The 23,165-nt window shown below is 37.0% G+C and overlaps 1 protein-coding gene across 12 annotated transcripts in view; it reads right to left on the bottom strand.

The window, feature by feature from the left end:
- The window catches only part of LOC129718726 (uncharacterized), a 463,725-nt gene that overhangs the window by 231,723 nt on the left and 208,837 nt on the right, over positions 1-23,165 (bottom strand). Inside the window, exon 1 of one of the 12 annotated variants that reach the window (XR_008727026.1) lies at positions 9,844-10,170. The exons of 10 other annotated variants lie outside the window; for them this stretch is intronic. The gene's annotated coding sequence lies outside the window, so the exon portion shown is untranslated. Of the gene's footprint in view, positions 1-9,843; positions 10,171-23,165 lie in introns of those variants that run through there. One more of the 12 variants, XR_008727025.1, reaches the window with a different exon arrangement.

Here is a 23,165-nt window from a genome sequence, read left to right on the forward strand (position 1 = left end):
ATTGCAAATGAAAGGTCTCGTTGTCCCATAAAACCTTATTAAATTTTATTGTAATCGGATTTTTGGTTCAGAGGTAATGTATCAAAATGTAAAAATCATGAAACATCATTATCTCAAAAACTACACAACCGATTTGAACAAAATAGGTTTGAAGTGAACGGGCTACCTAAAATACCCTTAACTTTTGAATTTCATGCAGATTGAACTTGTAGTTCAAAAGTTATGACAAGAAACGTGACTACTTAATCTCACTCATGTTTCTCAGAGATGGCTGAACCGATTTTCATAAAATCAATGTCAAATGGAAGGTCTAGTTGCCCCATAAGACCCTATTGATTTGTTTTGCAATCAGACTTTTACTTTGCCTATTATGTTTAAAAATGTGAAATCCAGCTATGAAAAGGAACATATTCCGAAGACTACTTGAACTCACTCACTTTTCTCAGAGATGGCTGACCCGATTTCCACAAAATTAGGGTCAAATGAAAGGTCTAGCTGCCTCATGACACCCTATTGAATTTTGCTGTAATCGAACTGTAACTTCGTCTGTAATGTACCGGAATGTGAAAATCACGAAACTTCATTATCTCAGAAACTACACAACGGATTTGATCAGTATTATTATCAGATAAGCGGGCTAGTTTAAGGTTAACTGATGAATTATGATTGAACACGAGGTTTCAAAGTTAGGCTGCCCTATTTTCATTTGATTATAATCGAACTTAAGCAACCGTTATGTATTAAATTGTTAATAAAACAACGAAAGTCTATTATCTCAAAGATTATATGACTTATTTGAGCATAACTAGTGTCATACGAACGAGTCATCTCTCGAACTTGCAGATAACAAGCTTCATTACAATTTGATTGTTATGGAAAGAAAAGAAATTAAAATATTTGAAACTACACCTGCTTTGATCGATATATGTGGCCTCAACATATTTTAAATGTGGTATAGTACTATTTGAACGTTCCAAATTCATTGGTTCCTTGCGATGTGTTTAAAATCTGAAAATGCACGACGAATCGGTCATATGATATGATCAAAGTCGAATAACAAATCGTTTGAAATGATTGGTTTTATCGAAATGACAACATCCTCGACTTTTGGCTTCTGTACAACGCCTTAATTCTATATATATACTAGAATCACATGTTCCTGGGAAACAGCCGAAAATGATCGAATAACACCCAATACCGGAAGTCGCCATCCAGGGCCGGATTTAGACGCTGTGGGGCCCGGGGCAAATTTGTTTGTGAGGCCCTCTTTTCTTAAAAGATTTAGAGGTATCGTTCTGGAAGGTGACGAGCAAAAAAAAAAAAGGTCGCCCTAGGACTAGGGGGGCCCCTTCAATCGGGAGGCCCGGGGCATTTGCCCGTTTTGCCCCCCCCCCTCAAATCCGGGCCTGTCGCCATCTTAGAATTCAAATTGGTATCTGTGGTCGATTTCAGCTCCTGTGTATCATGCTAGATCCGGATGTTATGTTGGGTGGAAATCGGCCATTTTTGGCTGATTTCCAGAAACCGGAAGTTGCCATCCTACAATCTAAAATGTTGCCTAAGGTCGATTATGGAACATATTTGTTACCTCTTAAAACATCCACATGCTAAATTTGGTTCCATTTACTCGGTTAGTTCTCGAGATGTGCAGAAATTTGTGTTTCATTTGTATGGAACCCCTCCCTTCCAGAAAAGGGAGTGGCGTCCAACTATTATGGACATATTTGTAACCCCTCAAAACATCCACATGCCAATTTCGGTTTAATTTGCTTGGTTTGTTCTTAAGTTGTGCAGAAATTTATGTTTCATTTGTATGGGACCCCTCCCTTCCAGAAGAGGGAGGGGTCTCAAACTATCATAGGAATCTTTATTGGCACCAAAAATCCCTAAACAAATTTTCACGTCGATCGACTCGGTAATTTTCGAACCAATTTGGATCAGACAGACAGGCAGACAGACCGGACTGCATTCTTATATGTATAGATTACAACATCAATATTTTAGAACCTATTATATGTATAGATTACAACATCAATATTCAAGAACCTAACAAGTGAATATATATTCTATTTTTACAAATAAAAGTTTGAATGAGAAAGGCTGGGTCTGACCGCTAGGTGGATCAATTTAGGTTTTTTATTAAAATGTTGGTTAACGTTCAGAAAAAAAACATTAGAAGAAAAATAACAAGTATCTGATTACTAAGTTTGAGATATTATTCACAAAACACGTGAAACATGCAATTTTTTGACTTTTAAAGTGATATTTGGCCAACAATTTCAATACTTTCTTAAGTGGAATGTAGTTTGGCCACTAGGTGAATATGCGTTTCTACTGTTGATCCGTTGATGTTGATGGTTTCCATTAATTGTTATTAATATTAATTGTGAGTTCACTACACTTTTCACTTTTTATTCACTTTCACTATTTAATTCTATCACTTTTCACTTTTCACTTGCAAATACGTATTTCGGCACTGACATAGTGCCTTCGTCAGTGCTTATTTGGACTGTGGAGAAAATAGCGAAACCCCAAGAATTTTATACCTAATTAGGTAAACGACTGGGGCAAATTTTAACTCAGAAAACGTAAACAACTTGAGTTAGGTAGAGAAATGTGCGTCCTGGTGATCCATGCCTTGTCGGGGAGTTTTCGGTAGAAATTTAAAAAGCCAAGAGAAATGATTACCCTGATCTCTGTTAAGGAGGGTAGCTGGGTTTTGTTTGAAAATTTCTAAACTTTCTGCGACATCTAATTTCCAAGGGGATGTTACTGATCGAACTAGACTAATGTTGTCGGTAGTCATAGCGTGATCTTCATGAAATATATGTTCGGCTATTTTGGATCTGAAATGGTGAGTTATTCCTAAGGCTAAGAAAGACTCAGAAAAAGGAAGGCCTCTAAATGATTTCGATGTTTGTTCTATGAAGTCTAAGCTGCTTTGAACTGTTTCTAGCTTCACTTCGTGTATGATCCTCTCATAACCGATTCGCATTCTGGCAGTTCCTAGTTTCAAAGCGATCATTCCATTATTTCGTGATATTTCCTTAAGCGAAGTTGCGGTTGTTAGTTTGAAGATTATTATTCTGTAAAGAGAGAGTTTGGGTATTCATTTTTTGAGTCGATTTTTATGTATTTTTATATTGTTTTTATCTAGGTAAGTTAATTCGTTGATTTCTTTAATTGTTGATATTTTGAAGGGGTTTTTGTCTTTAGTTTGCCTTTGGGTTACTTTGATATAACGTTCCTCGTAACGCTGTAGCTCTTCCGGTGTTTGTTTATTTTCGTGTTTCTCTTCGTATTTTTGTTTTCGTTTATTTAGCTCGATTTCGTTTGCGGAGCGTAATTTATTAAAATTTTGTGCAATTTCCTCTGTATTAGTGTTGTTTACTGTGGTCAATACCACGGAACGCGGTTTGTTTTGGATTGCTGAATGGAATGTATTATTGTACGTGTCGGTAAGGATGTTGATTTGATCTTCTAAAGGTAAATCTTTGTATTTATGCTGTGAGGTCCGATAGAGCTCTATAAGAGTCGAGTGAAATCTCTCTATCGTACCGTTTGAGTTGGAGCAACTCGCATAATGAATTTCAATCCCTAGTTGATGAAGAAACCCGACGAAATCGATAGAAGTGAAACCCGGTTCTTGATCGCATACTATTGTATTGGGCCTTCCAAATTGCCTGATATGTTGTGAAATAGCGTTTTTTAAATCTATTATTGTCCGCGACGGTATTGGTATCGTATTTGCAAATTTTGAAAACGATTCCATGACAGTGAGCCATTTCTATCCTTTCATAAAAAAGCGCTAAAAAATTGCTCAGCGGAACGCGATCGGCTGAGAATATAATTGAAATTGTTGAGACTGTGCCTAAGCCACCGGAAAAATTTTGGTTGTACCTTTCACGCATTGCCCCGCACGTATCTGAGGAGGACGTTGCTGCACTTGTGCAGAAATGTATGCCTGGCGCTCAACCGTTCGTCAAGAAATTAATAAAAAAACCTAAATTAATCCACCTAGCGGTCAGACTCAGCCTTTCTCATTCAAACTTATTATTTGTAAAAATAGATTTACATGAATGCTTAAATCCAAAAAGGTATATTCACTCTATGGGTTCAAAAATATTGATGTTGTAATTAAAGTATAAAATATGAAATTTGACGTAATGTTAGTGCTTCTGAAATAGCGAAATATAAGAAATGACTCTTAATTTCGAACAATTTAATCACGAGCGATACCGGGAACGTTCAAATAGTACGATACCACATTTAAATCATGTTGAGGCCATATATATTGATCAAAGCAGCTATAGTGTTGAATAGTCTTTGAATTTCTTTTCTTTACAAAACTTTTGAACAGTATATAAAATTTTTATTAAGTTTGTTATTTATAAGTTTGAGAGATGACTCGTTCGTATGACACTAGTTATGTTCAAATAAGTCGTGTAATACTTGAGATAATAGATTTTCGTTGTTTCACAAATTAAAACATTACGGTTGCTTAAGTTTGATTACAATCAAATGAAAAGGAAACGTATGGGGGAGCCAAACTTTGAAACCAAGTGTTCAGTCATAATTCATCAGTTAACCCTTAACTATCCCGTTCATTCGATATCAATATTGTTCAAATCTGTTGTGTAGTTTCTAAAATAATGAAGTTTAGTGATTTTCACATTTCGATACGTTACAGACGAAGTTACATTCCGATTACAGCGAAATTCAACAGGGTGTTATGAGGCAGCTAGACCTTTCGTTTGATACTAATTCTGTGGAAATCGTGTCAACCATCTCTGAGAAAAGTGAGTGAGCCCAAGTAGTCATCAGAATATGTTTCTTTTCATAGCTGGATTTCACATTTTTAAACATAACAGGAAAAGCAATGATCCGTTCGCAAAAAAAAACATTAGGGTCTTATGGGGCAACAAGACTTTCCATATGACACTGACTTTATGAAAATCGGTCCGGCCATCTCTGAGAAACATGAGTGAGACTAAACAGTCTCCAGAACACGTTTCTTTCTGTAATTTCTGAACCATATGTCCAATCTTCATAAAATTCAAAAGTTGAGGGTTTTTAGGTAGACCGTTCATTTGAAACCAATTTTGTTCAAATCGGTTGTGTAGTTTCTGAGATATTGATGTTTCGTGATTTTTACATTTTGATACATAACCTATAAAATAGAAATCAGATTACAATAAAATTCAATAGGGTCTTATAGGGCAACTAGATCTTTCATTTGCAATTGATTTCATTGAAATCGATTCAGCCATCTCTGAGAAAATCGAGTGAGATTGGGAGAGCGTTACACACACACATGCAAAAAATGCTCAGCTCGTCGAACTGAGTCGAGTGGTATACGACATTCGGCCCTTTTGAGCACTTTTATACCTTTAGTTTTTGCAGTGATTGCTATACCTTTCTAGGAGAAAGGCAAAAAGTGAAATGATAGAAATGACTTTTAATTCCAACTTAAATCCTGAGCAAGGCCGCAACATTGAAATAGTACAATATTAAATTTAAATGATGTTGAGGCCACATATTTTGATCGTAGCTATAGTTTTAAACAGTCTGCGGGTTTAGTTTCTTTCTATAACTTTCAAACCACATGTTTAAACATTATGAAATTCATTGTTTAAGGGTTTGAAAGCCCATTTATTTAAATTCAACTATGTTCATAGCTTCTAAGATATAAGAGCGTTTTTCACATTCTGACGCAGCGCCAAAACTAAAAGTTTGATTACAATGAAATTCAATAGCAACCTATGGCGCAACTAGGCCTTTCATTTGCAATTAATTTTATGAAAATCGGTCCAGCCATCTCTGAGAAAAGTGAGTGAGAAAAAAAGTTGCTCATACATACACACACACACACACACACACACACACACACACACACACGCATACACACATACATACATATATACAGAAAATGCTCAGTTCGTCGAAAGAAGTCGAGTGGTATATGACATTCGGCCATTGGGACCACTTTTATACCTTCGGTTTTTCCAGTGATTGCTATACCTTCCTAGGAGAAAGGCAAAAAACGTCTATATGGACTCTGTCGAATGGGGTTTTTCCGAAAGTGCTTTTTCTGATTAATTTTGGTGGGCTTCTGTCATATTTACTTTTCTTGCAAATATTGCAGGAGGCCACAAACATTTTTAATTTTTTCTCAAGAGCTGGAAAGAAGTAATGCTGGAGAATCTGCATTTTATTTTTCTTGATTCCACGATGGGCGGCTTCGTGTGTGTCCCGGATGATGGCATCTTGCTCCTCTTCTAGTCGAACATCTTCTAATAAAATTTCTGAAATAAATATTTTTTAAATTTTGTTTCTGGAAAAGTATTTTTGGAAAGTTTCCTGCACTGTTTGTATGAGTGAGATAGGCATTTTCAAACAGTTGACTCCTTTTGGGTTGAGGAGTTCTTTTAGTATTCCGACAATCTGTGCCTCCGTATAACGAGGTTGGCAAATTGTGTGTCTGTGGTATTTTACAAATATTTCTTCGTAGTCTATTGTTTCAATATTTGTAATTTTAAAAATTAATTGGGTTCTGAACAAGTTGATTGGCTTTTCTGTACAAGGGCTGAAATAATCATCGCTAGTGTCGGCTGAATGAACAGTGCTTATACCGTCACTGTCGTCTTGTGTTTCTTCGTTTGCGTTGATTTCATCTAATTTTATGCGAGATAGGGCATCGGCTACTACGTTCTGTTTCCCTGGTTTATAGATGATTTCGTAATCGAATTCTTTCAGAGCCAGTTTCCAGCGGACAATTTTGTTGTTTGCATTGGTGAGGCTGTAAGTGAGCGGTTGATGGTCCGTGTATAATTTAAATCTTCTCCCGTATAAGTATGGCCCAAAATGTTTTACGGCCCACACTATCGCTAGAAGTTCTTTCTCTGTTGTTGAGAAACGTTCTTCTGTTCTGTTTAAAGTCCTTGATGCAAAAGCAACCGGCCTGTCTTTTCCAACTGGGCCTTGCGATAGAACGGCACCGATGGCATGATCGCTTGCATCAGTCGTCAGAATGAATTCATTCGAGAAATCTGGATAGATTAAGATGGGGTCTGTCATGAGGATTGATTTGCATTTTTCGAAGCATTCAACTACTTCTGGGGTGATTTTGAAGTCGCTGTCCTTTCGTAGAAGGGTGGTCAGCGGCTTGACAACTTTGGCAAAGTCTTTTATGAATCGACGGTAATAGCCAAGTATTCCTAGGAATTGTCGAATTTCTTTTTCCGACTGTGGCAGAGGCCATATTTTGATTGCTTCTATTTTGTCACAATTGGGTTTTACACCATCTTTAGTGACAGTGTGCCCCAAAAACTGCACCTCTTTCCTGAAAAACTCACACTTATCGAGCTGAATTTTCAGATTTGCCTCTTTTAATTTTTGAAGAATTTTCCTAAGGTGTAGTTCATGCTCTTGGAGTGAGCTTGAAAAGATTATGATGTCATCCATATAGACAAAACAACATACTCCTATAAATTCTCTTAAAATGCGGTCCATTACCCGTTGGAAGGTAGCTGGAGCATTTTTCAAGCCAAAAGGCATTCTTGTGAACTCATATTTTCCTGAATTCACTGAGAAGGCCGTTTTTTCCATGTCCTCATCAGATAGTTGGATCTGATGAAAACCTGACACTAGGTCTATTGTGGAAAAGTAGCAGGCTCTTTCAAGCTTGCCTAGAATGTCTGTTATATCCGGAATTGGATATTTATTATTTATTGTTTTTTCGTTTAATTTCCTATAATCAATAACTAAACGAAATTTTTTCTTCCCAGATGCATCGGCTTTCTTGGGGACCACCCACACGGGTGAGGTGTAAGGGGATACTGATTTTCTTATTATACCATCTTTCAACATTTTGCGGACTTGCCTCTGAACTTCTTCTGCGAAAATTTGTGGGTATTTATAAGATTTTGTGTGCATCGGTATGTCATCGGATGTTTGGTGTTTAATTTTGTGTGTAAAACTGAGGTTTTGGTCCTCGTCATAGATTATTTCTTTATTGTCATTTATGATGTTCCGCAGAGATTTCTGTTCCTCATTATTCATGTGGTCAGTTCTTATTTTGAAATTACAATTTTTACTGTTCGGTGGTGTTATCGGTTCAAGCTCTGTGTAGTCGCCGCTTAGATCTGTTTCCTGAATATTTATTTCTGTGCTGTTCAGTTGTAATTTTTTTTTTGATACCCACTATAGCTTTTCCTTCCTGGCTTCTGTATAAACCAGGCAAGATAAAAAAATGGTTCAGGTTAATTTCGTCCACCACCGCGAAATCGCCTTCGTTTTTACCTTCATTTGGATAAATTGATATTCGTGTTCGTTCAGATTTATTTTGTTAGATGATGGGAACCTTTTGCTTAGATGGAAAGTTTTTCGCCCTACTTTCAAAACGTTTTTGGCAATGTCTTATTTAACGTTCAGGTTTCTAACCGATAAGTCCATCGAAGAAGTCATGAAGTTTGAAAACGTAGAATTTTACTTTTTTCTTAGCTTGGAATACATCGAATGAAGCGGATTTCTTGATTTCGTGTTTTCCGTTGACATTAATTACTTTTATTTCGGTTTCATCTTTACAATTTTCTATTTTAACATGTTGAGGAGCAATGTAGTTTTTGTTTGCTCCCGTATCAATCAAAAACTTTAGGTTACCTTCAGATGTATTTATAACTAAATATAGTATGAAATTGTTACTGGTCAAGTTTTTGATTCTTCGTCGGCTTGTACGTGAAAATTTAATTCATCGGAGACGAAGTAGTCGTCGTCTTTCGAGTCTAAAAGAGTTTCACCATTTTTGCTGTTATTTTCGGTCTCGGACTCTTCTAGTTGGTGACTGTTAACTTGCATTCGTGATACGTTTGTTCTCATTGAAGCATCATCATCTCTGGTTTTAAGTTTGCCTGATGGCGCTTTTGATTTAAAATTTCCGGAGTTGCCAGAAGTTCCTGGGTTGCCTGAGTTGTTATGAGGATTCGGGTTTCTTTCCGCTTGATTAAATTTCTTCTTTTCAAACGGCTTAATGATACTTTTATCTAATTTTTGCCTGAAAGCGGCATTAGAATATTGCGTCGCCGCAGTGTACGCTTCCTCTAGTGTCTCGGGTTTGTGGCTTCTAACTATCATGGATAGTGTGCTGCCTAGCCCGTCCACGTAGCGAGTGGTTCTGATTAAGCTAACGAAAGCATTAATTTGTTTCGTTGCACCTTTAAATTCCTCCATCGCATTTGCAGTGCTCTTGATGGCGGTATCGATTTGTTTAACTTTTTCTAAATATTCGGCTAAGGTTGATTTATCTTGCTCTACATAAAGCATTGATTGTATGTGGGATATGAGATCCCGTTTATCGCCACTCTTACGGCGATCACGCTCTTAATTTCGGCCCAATCCGATGGATTGCCAGCCGCTATTAGCGTTTCTTTTGCCTCCTCGATTATTTTAATTTTCACAGTTTTGACTAGCTGTGCAAAAATAGGTTCATTGATACTATCAATGAAAAGATTCAGAGCGTTATCCGCTCTGAGCGTCTCGCGTTTATTGCCTGAGAATGTGCTCAGATTTTTAATTGGATCCGGCGTTTTGTAGTACGTAAACGGGTCCATGGCAGGCCTTGCTCTAAGAGCTGCTAGCTCTGCCATTAAAATATTTTGGTTTTCTGAGAGTTGAGCGATCAGTGCTCTCATCTCGTCTTGGTTTTGATCCATCGTTAAATCTCGGTTTTCACAAAAGCGATCCTGTCTACTCATACGCGTTGTTACTCTTATGCACAGAGAACGGTTTGCACTCGAAACTTCAACTTTTGTAATAGAAAAGCAAATTCAACAATGGTTTACTTACAGGAAGAATAGTTTCATCTCCTGGAGCCTAGTTTTGTATCTTGTATGGTCCGGTGCGTTGTTGTAGGTACTGTGTGGTTTCCCTCCGTTGCCTCACAAGTTTCACAAACTGCTGATATGCGCTCAACAGCGGTTTCCCGGGAACCTGGATCTTCGCGATGAAGCTGGCTTCGTTGGTATTTCACTAATCAGTTTACAACATAAGCACTAAGTGGCATAGATTTTTGCGGCACTATCCGACACACATTGTACTGTGTTTTAAATTCGTTTGTTTCTTTTCACTCGGTTGTCGCACTAAGTTCACTTTGGGGTGCTTGATGTTTCACTTTTTAGATCTTTCCACACTTTTCCGTAGACTGCGCCAGTTTCGACTATCAGCAAAAGAGTCATATGAAAAAAAAAAACTATTTATTGAACGACTTTTACGACCGATACATTTGAATGCTAACCTAAGACTAAAAGCTATTCTGACTCCCTAACTACTCAAACCCTAAACTGATTGATCAGCGAAAACGTGTCCATTCCGGTGAGCCCATGCTGTCCTCGTTGCTGGCAGGTGTAACGTTGCGTTTCCTGTGGATCATGCATTTGACACCACTGTCGGCGGTGAATGTATTTTTCAGGTGCTCAGCGAAACTGCGTTGCAGATTCGGGTGTTACCTGGCTCGGTGATTGCTGAATCGTCTGGTTTTAGGGTAGCTCGTGTGGCATTGTGGTAGCTGGGACACGTCACAATGTAACCAGAATATATCTGGCTGCACGTCTGTGACGCTTCAGTGACTGTTTTTAAGCTCTATATTCAAATTTGTTTTTAAGCTGTTTTACTGATTTGATCGACTTGAAGTGTGTTATTCTAACTCAAAGTATCACCAACCAGTGTGAAACCTGCATAAACTCAGTGATTTAAGACGGTATTATTGTGATTTAGCTGCAACTTGAAGTGACTACTCTTGCTTTTGTTCATTTATTCATCATCTGTGCGCGATTTCTTGAGAGGCGGCATCTGTGTGCATTCGTTGCAATCAGTATCTAAGAGCTTTCCACCTCGACGATTTGTGTGTTGCGCTACCGCCTGTGAGCATTCTTCTGTTGTGTTGACGGTTTTGCTCGATATGGATAAATGCTGCTATGAATGTTCGGAGCCAATTAAAAACCTAAATCTTATAAAATGCCATTTGTGTGATCGTGTTGCCCATATAAAATGCTTCGGCTGGATTCGTTCTAATCTTGACTTTGTCAACGGGCAAACGAACTTGTTATGGTTCTGCGCTGATTGCCTGATTGCTGTTGATAAGTTGAAAGGGCACGCGGCACCTGATGTTACCAATACTGTGATCTCATCTGTTTCTGATTTGATCAACTGTTGTATGAATGGCATAAAAGATGAGCTTGGTCAAACCAATGCTTCAATTAAGTCTGTCTCGGAAAAAATGAATTCAGTATCCACTACGACCAATTCATGCAGTAACCGCTCAACTAAGCGCCCGAGAATACTGTCTCCAGATGATACTCCAAAACTACCCAAAAGCGCTAAAAAATTGCTCAGCGGAACGCGATCGGCTGAGAATATAATTGAAATTGTTGAGACTGTGCCTAAGCCACCGGAAAAATTTTGGTTGTACCTCTCACGCATTGCCCCGCACGTCTCTGAGAAGGACGTTGCTGCACTTGTGCAGAAATGTATGCCTGGCGCTCAACCGTTCGTCAAGAAATTAATAAAAAAAACCTAAATAAATCCACCTAGCGGTCAGACTCAGCCTTTCTCATTCAAACTTATCATTTGTAAAAATAGATTTACATGAATGCTTAAATCCAAAAGGGTATATTCACTCTTTGGGTTCTAAAATATTGATGTTGTAATTGAAGTATAAAATATGAAATTTGACGTAATGTTAGTGTTTCAGAAATAGCGAAATATAAGGAATGACTCTAAATTTCGAACAATTTAATCACGAGCGATACCGGGAACGTTCAAATAGTACGATACCACATTTAAATCATGTTGAGGCCATATATATTGATCAAAGCAGCTATTGTGTTGAATAGTGTTTGAATTTCTTTTCTTTACAAAACTTTTGAACAGTATATCAAATTTTTATGAAGTTTGTTATTTGTAAGTTTGAGAGATGACTCGTTTGTATGACACTAGTTATGTTCAAATAAGTCGTGTAATACTTGAGAAAATTGACTTTGGTTGTTTTACAAATTAAAACATAACGGTTGCTTAAGTTTGATTACAATCAAATGAAAAGGGAACGTATGGGGGAGCCAAACTTTGGAACCACGTGTTCAATCATAATTCATCAGTTAACCCTTAACTATCCCGTTCATTCGATATCAATATTGTTCAAATCTGTTGTGTAGTTTCTAAGATAATGAAGTTTAGTGATTTTCACATTTCGATACATTACAGACGAAGTTACATTCCGATTACAGCAAAATTCAATAGAGTGTTACGAGGCAGCTAGACCTTTCATTTGATACTGATTCTGTGGAAATCGTGTCAACCATCTCTGAGAAAAGTGAGTGAGCCCAAGTAGTCATCAGAATATGTTTCTTTTCATAGCTGGATATCACATTTTTAAACATAACAGGAAAAGTAATAATCCGTTCGCAAAAAAAAATCATTAGAGTCTTAGGGGGCAACAAGACTTTCCATATGACACTGATTTTATGAAAATCGGTCCAGCCATCTCTGAGAAACATGAGTGAGATTAAACAGTCTCCAGAACACGTTTCTTTCTGTAACTTCTGAACCATATGTTCAATCTTCATAAAATTCAAAAGTTGAGGTAGCCCGTTCATTTGAAACCAATTTTGTTCAAATCGGTTGTGTATTTTCTGAGATATTGATGTTTCGTGATTTTTACATTTTGATACATAACCTCTAAACTAGAAATCAGATTACAATAAAATTCAATAGGGTCTTATAGGGCAACTAGACCTTTCATTTGCAATTAATTTCATTGAAATTGATTCAGCCATCTCTGAGAAAATCGAGTGAGATTGGGAGAGCGTATACATACACACATGCAGAAAATGCTCAGCTCGTCGAACTGAGTCGAGAGGTATACGACATTCGGCCCTGTTGAGCACTTTTATACCTTTAGTTTTGGCAGTGATTGCTATACCTATCTAGGAGAAAGGCAAAAAGTGAAATGATAGAAATGACTTTTTATTTCCACTTCAATCCCGAGCAAGGCCGCAAACATTGAAATAGTGCAATAATAAACTCAAATGATGATGAGGCCACATATTTTGATCGTAGCTATAGTTTTAAACAGTCTGCGGGTTTCGTTTCTTTCTATAACTTTCAAACCACACGTTTAAACATTATGAAATTCATTGTTTAAGGGTTTGAAAGCCCATTTATTTGAATTCAACTATGTTCATAGCTTCTGAGATATAAGAGCGTTTTTCACATTCTGACGCAGCGCCAAAACTAAAAGTTTGATTACAATGAAATTCAATAGCAATCTAAGCGGCAAACAGACCCTTCATTTGACACCAAGATAGAAAGAATCGGTCAGACCATCTCTGAGAAAAGAGTGCGAAAGAAAGGTGCACATACACGTACACACCCACACACAAACATATACACTTATACATGCATATATGCAGAAAATGCTCGATTCGTCGAACTGAGTTGAGTAGTATATGACATTCGGCCATTTCAATCATTTTTCTACCTTTTAATTAGCCAGTGATCGTTAGGAGAAAGTCAATATGTTTACTTTCATTATGTGATTTCACATTTTTATGAACAACGGACACAGTTACAATCCGATTGCAATGAAATTCAATAGCAACCTATGGGGCAACTAGACCTTTAATTCGACACTAATGAAAATATGTGCAAAATGTGCAACTTTTTTTTCTCACTCACTTTTCTCAGAGATGGCTGGACCGATTTTCATAAAATTAATTGCAAATTAAAAGTCTAGTTGCGCCATAGGTTGCTATTGAATTTCATTGTAATCGGATTTTTAGTTTAGAGGTTATGTATCAAAATGTAAAAACCACGAAACATCAATATCTCAGAAACCACACAACCGATTTTAAGAAAATTGGTTTCAAATGATCGGGCTGTCTCCAGAACCCTTAACTTTTGAATTTCGTAATGATTGAACATATGGTTCAAAAGTTATGTAAAGAAAAGTTATCCTGAGGTTGTTTAAACTCACTCATTTTTCTCAGAGATGGCTGAACCGATTTCCACAAAATTAGTGTCAAATGAAAGGTCTAGTTGCCCCATAGGTTGCTATTGAATTTCATTGCAATCGGATTGTAACTTTGTCCGTTGTTCATGAAAATGTGAAATCACATAATGAAAGTAAACATATTGACTTCCTCCTAACGATCACTGGCTAATTAAAAGGTAGAAAAGTGATCCATATGGCCGAATGTCATATACTACTCGACTCAGTTAGACGAATCGAGCATTTTCTGCATATAAGCATGTATAGGTGTATATGTTTGTGTGTGGGTGTGTACGTGTGTATGTGCACCTTTTTTCGCACTCACTATTCTCAGAGATGGTCCGACCGAACAGATTTCAATGAAATAAATTGCAAATGAAAGGTCTAGTTGCCCTATAAGACCCTATTGAATTTTATTGTAATCTGATTTCTAGTTTAGAGGTTATGTATCAAAGTGTAAAAATCACGAAACATCAATATCTCAGAAACCACACATCTGATTTGATTAAATCTAGTTTCAAATGAACGGGCTACCTTAAAAACCCTTAACTTTTGAATTTTATGAAGATTGAACATGTGGTTCAGAAGTTATGGAAAGAAACGTGTTCTGGAGACTATTTGATCTCACTCCTGTTTCTCAGAGATGGCTGGCCCGATTTTTATAAAATTAGTGTCATATGAAAGGTCTTGTTGCCCCATAAGACCCTAATGATTTTTTTTCAAACGGATTATTACTTTGCCTGTTATGTTTAAAATTGTGAAATCCAGCTATGAAAAGAAACATATTCCAAGACAACTTACTTGGACTCACTCATATTTCTCAGAGATGGTTGACCCGATTTCCACAGAATTAGCATCAAATGAAAGGTCTACCTACCTCATAACTCCCTATTGAATTTTGCAGTAATCGGACTGTAACTTCGTCTGTAATGTATCGAAATGTGAAAATCACGAAACTTCATTATCTTGGAAACTACACAGCCGATTTGAACACTATTGATATCAGTTGAACGGGCTAGTTAAGGGTTAACTGATGAATTATGATTGAACACGTGGTTTCAAAGTTTGGCTGCCCCATACGTTACCTTTTCATTTGATTGTAATCAAACTTAAGCAAGCGTTATGTTTTAATTTGTAAAACAACGAAAGTCTATTATCTCAAGTATTACACGACTTATTTGAACATAACTAGTGTCATACAAATGAGTCATCTCTCAAACTTACAAATAACAAACTTCATAACAATTTGATATGCTGTTTAAAAGTCTTAGAGAGAAAAGAAATTCAAAGACTATTCAACACTTTACCTGCTTCGATCAATATATATGGCCTCAACATGATTTAAATGTGGTATCGTACTATCTGAACGTTCCCGGCATCGCTCGTGATTAAATTGTTCGAAATTAAGAGTCATTGCTTTTATTTCGCTATTTCTTAAGTACTAACATTACGTCAAATTTCATATCTTATACTTTAATTACAACATCAATATTTTAGAACCCAAAGAGTGGATAAACATTTATTGGATTTAAGCATTCATGTAAATCTATTTTTACAAATAATAAGTCTGACCGCTAGGTGGATTAATTTAGGTTTTTTTTTGCATGGTAATACATGTTTGATATTATGGCACATTCCAGAAATACATAATTGTCGTTACAAACTAAGAGGCACAGCAACGCGGGCTGGGTATCATCTATTTTATAGATATAGAAAAAGAAGAAGAAGATTTATCGCAAGAGTTTCGCAAATCAACGTTATGCGATGAAACATTTACATTGGTCATGCTAATGATCTATCGTAGTAGTTTGTGCGAGGTAACCAGTGCAGTTATTAGCTAACGGGTGACAACTGAAATTTTGTTGCTCTCCAGTTGTTTTTGCACACCAAGGAACATGAAATCATACAGAAATCTTCGACAGGGCTGTTCTGAAGCAGATTCGTTGGATTGGGTAAAGAGTGTCCGGGACCAAATTGCATCACAAAAAAATTGGTATTTTCACTCATTCAACCAATCGCCTTCTAAGGTAGTAAAATAAAACAGGATATTTTATATATTTTTTGCCTTTCTCCTAGTAAAATAAAACAGGATATTTTATATATTTTTTGCCTTTCTCCTAGAAAGGTATAGCAATCACTTGCAAAACCGAAAGTGAAAAAGAGCTCCAAAGGGCCGAATGGCATATATCACTCGACTCAGCTCGACGAGCTGAGCATTTTTTGTATGTGTGTGTGTGTGTATGTGCAGATTTTTATTCTCACTCACTTTTCTCAGAGATGGCTGGACCGATTTTCATGAAATTAATTGCAAATGAAAGGTCTCGTTGTCCCATAAGACCTTATTGAATTTCATTGTAATCGGATTTTTGGTTCAGAGGTTAGGTATCAAAATGTAAAAATCATGAAACATCATTATCTCAAAAACTACACAACCGATTTAAACAAAATAGGTTTCAAGTGAACGGGCTACCTAAAATACCCTTAACTTTTGAATTTCATGAAGATTGAACTTGTAGTTCAAAAGTTATGACAAGAAACGTGACTACTTAATCTCACTCATGTTTCTCAGAGATGGCTGAACCGATTTTCATAAAATCAATGTCAAATGGAAGGTCTAGTTGCCCCATAAGACCCTATTGATTTGTTTTGCAATCAGACTATTACTTTGCCTATTATGTTTAAAAATGTGAAATCCAGCTATGAAAAGGAACATATTCCGAAGACTGATTGAACTCACTCACTTTTCTCAGAGATGGCTGACCCGATTTCCACAGAATTAGTGTCAAATGAAAGGTCTAGCTGCCTCATGACACCCTATTGAATTTTGCTGTAATCGAACTGTAACTTCGTCTGTAATGTACCGGAATGTGAAAATCACGAAACTTCATTATCTCAGAAACTACACAACGGATTTGATCAATATTATTATCAGATAAGCGGGCTAGTTTAAGGTTAACTGATGAATTATGGTTGAACACGTGGTTTCAAAGTTAGGCTGCCCTATTTTCATTTGATTATAATCGAACTTAAGCAACCGTTATGTATTAAATTGTTAATAAAACAACGAAAGTCTATTATCTCAAAGATTACATGACTTATTTGAGCATAACTACGAACGAGTCATCTCTCGAATTACAGATAACAAGCTTCATTACAATTTGATGTGGCTCAAAAGTTATGGAAAGAAAAGAAATTAAAATATTTAAAACTACACCTGCTTTGATCGATATATGTGGCCTCAGCATATTTTAAATGTGGTATAGTACTATTTGAACGTTCCAAATTCATTGATTCCTTGCGATGTGTTTAAAATCTGAAAATGCACGACGAATCGGTCATATGATATGATCAAAGTCGAATAACAAATCGTTTGAAATGATTGGTTTTACCGAAATGACAACATCCTCGACTTTTGGCTTCTGTACATCGCCTTAATTCTATATATATACTAGAATCACATGTTCCTGGGAAACAGCCGAAAATGATCGAATAACACCCAATACCGGAAGTCGCCATCTTAGAATTCAAAATGGTATCTGTGGTCGATTTCAGCTCCTGTGTATCATGCTAGATCCGGATGTTATATTGGGTGGAAATCGACCATTTTTGGCTGATTTCCAGAAACCGGAAGTTGCCATCCTACAATCTAAAATGTTGCCTATGGTCGATTATGGAACATATTTGTTACCTCTTAAAACATCCACATGCTAAATTTGGTTCCATTTACTCGGTTAGTTCTCGAGATGTGCAGAAATTTGTGTTTCATTTGTATGGAACCCCTCCCTTCTAGAAAAGGGAGTGGCGTCCAACTATTATGGACATATTTGTAACCCCTTAAAACATCCACATGCCAATTTCGGTTTAATTTGCTTGGTTTGTTCTTAAGTTGTGCAGAAATTTATGTTTCATTTGTATGGAACCCCTCCCTTCCAGAAGAGGGAGGGGTCCCAAACTATCATAGGAATTTTTATTGGCACCAAAAATCCCTAAACAAATTTTCACGTCGATCGACTCGGTAATTTTCGAGCCTATTTGGATCAGACAGACAGGCAGACAGACCGGACTGCATTTTTATATGTATAGATTACAACATCAATATTTTAGAACCTTTTATATGTATAGATTACAACATCAATATTCAAGAACCTAACAAGTGAATATATATTCTATTTTTACTACTCCATGGCGCGGATTTTGCGGAAAGCCTTGCAACCTTGCTTTCAATAACCTAAAAATCAGGATATCAACTGATGGGCTGGCAGCACCCTTTCAGAGTTCTATGAAATATGATGGGTGTGTAGTAGGGTGCCAATCACTTGTATGAGAAAAAAGTAATCAAAAAATTTAGGAAAAAAACCCTATACAAACTGTTTACCTGCCCGAAAAACACCCTGTGCGAATTTTTAGGTCAGTTGGGTTCAAAATGGGGTGGCGCAAAACGAAGTTAGACCTTGAGAAATCCGAAAAATCATAAAAATCATGATTATTTTCAGATAATACCAGATCTCTACGTTGAATGCATTTATAAGCTATCTGACACCAAACATTTTTCGAAAACCTAAATTTCATGCAGCCAACCCCTCTTGGATTCCGATTTTTCACTAGGTGTTTTTTCGGGCAGGTGAAAATTTTGTATATAGTTTCTTAGAATTACCATTTTGGTTGGCATCCTATTTTTTACTACTGTTTTTTAAAAATTGTCTTGCCTTACATTCAAAGAGGACTGAAAGTTTTTTTGTAAATCGATATATCTGAATAATGACAAGAGAAAAAAGTCATCAAAGAATGACTTTGAGAAAGATGTCTAAATTTCCATTTAAAAATATTGGGAAAAATAAATAATTGAGATACTACAAAAACAAAATTTTATCGTAACCGTTATGTGCTCGACAATAAAACACCCTTACGTGCCCCCAGAATGGTCCTACCCGAAAAGATTCTACTGGGGCTTCACTACTAACATAACTTATCAGATGTTATGTGGTGGCCCTGAATAGATTCAAAATGGCAAATGTGGTGGATTTACGGCCTATGAATGTCATCCTGGCTCCGAAAATACTCATATTGGGTGGTATTTGGCCATTTTTGGCGGATTTTCATGAACCGGAAGTTGCCACCTTGGATTTCAAAACGACGTCTAGGGTCGATTTCAGGTCATCCTGATTTCGGAAATACCCATAATTGTATATATTACTTGTTAACAAGTTCTGAAATCACATGCGTCTCTCATCGACGTCAGTCATGACAAGAATTAGAGAAAAGTTGTCAAGGGCTGGCGTATAGAAAACCGTCTGAAATTCATTGATTATTTATTGAAACTCTTCTGAACATTTCAACATGGTAACTAGACTGGGACACGGTTATATGGGAAAAAAGAGATGGTGTTTATCTCTCGCTCCCATGCACATTCTGTAGTAGTGTTGCTGGAAAATTTCAATGGTGAGCCGTCCGTCAGACATTCAATCAGTTTGGGGTGAATAGCTGTTTCTAAAAGCTACGTAGCGCCTTAAGGTCTTCAGAACAGTTTTTCCCAGGAAAATTTCCTACTAATTTCATGTATTGATATTTTTTTAAGAGCCAACTTGACATCTCCAGAGAATAAGTATTGAAAAAGTGGTTTTTGCCATATAAAATCGTATGGAAACATTAAAAATCGGGCGCAAATCGGGCGTTTCACCGATCGATCTGAAAAGTTACACAGTTGTTATGGGACCCATAAGGAATACGAAAAGTGCATGAGAGCTAACATTTATTTTTTGTCCCACCCTAATGGTCACTCTTAAGAAAAAAAAAAGTTTTTCTAACAAAAACTTCTCTATTTGAAAATCTCAAATTTGTTCAAAATGCAAATATCCAATATTGTTGATGTTTTATTTTTTCTTAATGTTTGTTTAGGTACTGTTTGTTTAGGTACAAAAGTAAACAAAGCTACCAACGCAAAGCAAAGCAAAGCCTTGGTGCTACAATCCGATTCGGAACTTGACCTTCTGTTTATTATACACAGACTTCGCAGCCGACTGTTAAGTGTACAGGACAATTGCGGAGCTAGCGTTACGATCCTACTGATACTAACAGTCTTTCCCGTGCCGAGACTCGAGCCTACGACAACTGGCTTGTTAGGCCAGCATCATACCTTGAGACTCCTACTTAGCAGTTGCATCTAATCGTCGTTTGAAGCTTTGTTTACAAATATGTTTACGTACATTAATAATCCCACTCTACTGGGAAAAGCGGGAAAAAGACGGAAATTTCAAATCACCGGAAAAAAGACGGGAAAAGCGGAAAATTAGGCCTCACATCAGGAAAATCATCCTCCTGCATGGCTTCTACTAATGTTGCCAATGAGCGAGTTGTAGCAAACGAACTCTTAGATCTGGAAAATATATACATTGGAATGAAAAAGAAAATTATTTATTTTTTAATTATTATTCTTTTTTTCCAAATTATAACGATCTAAAATTGATGTCATTGAAAAACTATTTTGGCAATACAATTTTTTGATATATCTTAGAATTTTCAAGACGATTTCGTTAGGATGTGTTGTATACTGTTTTGAAAAAGGAGCTCAAATTTATCGAATCCCTGAAAAACTGTCAAGCTTTCGTTTAGAAATGTATTAAAATTGTTTTTTACGCAGTTTTTGGCTTGGTTTTTCACGTCTATTTTTAATGCGATTCTCGGAATTTCCGTGGTTTAACATGCGGATTTCCAGGAAAAGTCGCGTTTTACACCGATTGTTTCGAATAATGTTCTTTTCAAATTGCTTATTCAGAGCGTCGGTTGTATTTTTTCAACGGATTTTAGAGAATTTCTCAAATATTTAATTGGTCCCAAGATCGAAACTTTTCAAAAAAAAAAACAAAATATTTCTAGATGACAGATTTCAACGTTTTATGAATTTCCAACACATTTACCATAAAAAAATAATTTTAACAGTTCCATGTGATTTTTTTCATTAGTCACTTTGAGGTCTTTCTTCCCGATCAATGTTCGCTTGAGAACAAATTTTGCATGAGAAGACAAAACTTCTAAGCTATAGTTCAAAACGATCGATGTTTAATTTTTTTCCATACATTCCATTGGCATTCAAGAGCAGGTTGACAGAGAGTAAAAGCAGAAGGAAGATTGTCAACGATTTTTAGATGAAAAGGGCGCAAATTGTGCAGGTTTCCATGAAATATTTTTCATAGTTTTATTAACACTATTCTCGCAAGGATATATATAAACATGTAAAATTGACGTTTTTCACATATTTTTCAAAATAAAGCACCGAGGAAATTTAAAACCTATCATCAGGAAAACCGGGAAAAAGGCAGGAAATCGAAAATTGATTTTGAGTGGTCACCCTGCATTAAAAAATTTTTACTTGAGACTATTCCATGTTTCTACAGAGGATGTTGTTCAGACTTTCCGAAAACATTTTTAATGACATTCAACTTATGTTTGAATGTTAGACCTGAATTCGAGTTGAGGGATTTTTCTACTTTTTCGAGTTTGGCGCTATACGTGAGTTATATATACTTAATCGTATTAATAACCTTTTTTTTCTAGCTAAAACCTATCTCGTCCTTCTGAATTATTTTCAACAAGATATTTTGCAAATTTTAGTAAAACTTGCTATCGTTTGCAGCTGACGAAGATTATTAATTACTTATTGAATGTTCCGACAATATACAGGTTTAAATGGTTATCCATCACTTTCCAAATCTCATCATTCAATTCTCACTTTTTATGTCTCACAGGAATTTAACTCGTCATAATCATACTCTTTTCAACGAGAGAAAAAATCAGTGCTACGGGCATTTTACATTTATATATAAGAATTTCCAAACAACATTTTTGGTCAGCATCATTCCTTAACATGGCCGCAGTAAGTCAACTGTCCTGCGTTTGAAGCTGCGTTTGAAATACAAACAAGTTATACATATCAGCATGACATTTTAAAGATGGTATTAATTTAACCATGTTGAATCATAAGTTTTTATTAGTTTTTTTTTTTTGGCGCGGATTTAGTTTTCACGGCGCGGATCCAAAAACCCGTGGCGCGGATTTTGCGGATTCAAAATTAAGGTTTCTGTAACAACCCTGCATGTCGAATATGCCTGTAAGAGGGCTTCAATGGCTATTGCAGCATTATCTCGCATGCTGTCCAATAGCTCAGCAGTGTACGGCAGCCAGCGGAAACTTCTAGCTAGCGTGACTTCGTCCATACTGAGATACGGCGGGCCAGTGTGGTCCAAAGCACTAGGTACTAGTAAACATCGGAGTAAGTTGGAAAGTACCTACAGGCTCATGTGCATGAGGGTTGCGAGCGCGTATCGAACTGTGTCATACGACGCAATCTGCGTCCTGTCCGGCATGATGCCTATCAGTATAGCCATAAAGGAGGACGTAGAATGCTTCGATCAACGTGACACAAGGGGCATACGAGGTACCAGAAGATCATTCTCGATGATCAGATGGCAGCAGGAGTGGCTCAACTCCGCGAAGGGTAGATGGACGCATCGACTTATTCTCCTTATTCTTCTTTGTATGCCCTCGTTTTGCGCAGGCGCGGAGTGACATGATGGTAGTGAGTGGACCAGATACAACTCCGGACAACCTAGTTCAGAGGATGTGTAAAGACCCAAACATTTGGAGGGCGGTTGGTGCAGCCGCCTCTCATATAGTTTTAGAGCTGCAAAACAGGCGACAGGTTGACCACCGACAAGCCAGTGTTAGCTAACGGCCAGTCTCCAGGTTAGTTAGCTAAGTTAGCAAAGAGACCTAAAGAATCAAGAGGGTGCACATAGCACAAAAGCCGCTCCCTGAAGCAATAGCTAGTGGTGGTTCCGGGGAGTACTATGGGCTGGAGACTGGAGGGGTTTTTAGTGGGTCCGGTCACTGCTTCAAACCAACCCCACACTCCCTGAGGTTGGTCACCTCAGGGGTTTGCTACTATTTCACTTTAAAAGCAATAAGCGCGCTTTCATTTAACGACGCGTCTACGTAAAAGAGTGGAGCAGATAATTATAATCCTTACAACACTGAATGAAGGCGTGTCTTATTGCTTTTAAAGTGAAATATCAGCTAAACTAACACAGCTAGATGCTTGATGTCAAAAAACAACTTGTAGAGTAGACTT

The sequence above is a fragment of the Wyeomyia smithii genome, chromosome 1 (genome assembly GCF_029784165.1).
Source record: "Wyeomyia smithii strain HCP4-BCI-WySm-NY-G18 chromosome 1, ASM2978416v1, whole genome shotgun sequence".
NCBI classification, from domain to species: domain Eukaryota; kingdom Metazoa; phylum Arthropoda; class Insecta; order Diptera; family Culicidae; genus Wyeomyia; species Wyeomyia smithii.